This window comes from Aulonocara sp. 'chitande type north' Nkhata Bay, linkage group LG14, assembly GCF_057382095.1.
Source record: "Aulonocara sp. 'chitande type north' Nkhata Bay isolate Kocher_YH1m ecotype deep benthic linkage group LG14, A_spYH_male_GT1.1, whole genome shotgun sequence".
Taxonomy (NCBI): Eukaryota; Metazoa; Chordata; class Actinopteri; order Cichliformes; family Cichlidae; genus Aulonocara; species Aulonocara sp. 'chitande type north' Nkhata Bay.
In genome coordinates this window covers 7457751-7458294 of record NC_141357.1, presented here as the reverse complement: position 1 = coordinate 7458294, position 544 = coordinate 7457751, and positions in this window count along the sequence as shown.

The following is a 544-nucleotide window of genomic DNA, read 5'->3' as shown; positions in this document are numbered from 1 at the left end:
TCACGCTTCTCCTGCTGGGTTTTAAACACACTCTTATCAAACACAACTAAACTTTTGTTGAACAAAACCAGATGTGTGCATGTTTGTGGAACACAAAGACATGAAGTGGAGCCATTTCTCATCAAATTCCCAGTTAAAAAGGTTTTGCAGGTTCATTGCTGCACGTTTAAACAGGACTCTCATTCTTCTGTTGAAGTGAAAGGTCGATAACCTTGGTTTTGAAAGCTTGATTAATGTTTTAAAGGCTTCTGGGGAAGCTGAAGTTTCTCAGTGCCAAAAGCATTTTGTTCAGATTTAGCAAGTGCTGTCTCCAAAAGCAAACAGCTTTTCCACACGAAAATTGATTAACTACAGCAATTATCCAGGCTACCGATGACTAAACCTAATAAATCAATTATATGCCTAACAGAGTTAAACCTGACATTATAAACTCACTAAGAAAAACTGTTCTAATTCTGCAAGATTACATTTTTGAAACAAAGTACCCACAAATACAAGAAATAATTTTTTTAAAAAAAGAAAAGAAAAAAGAAAACTTTATTTA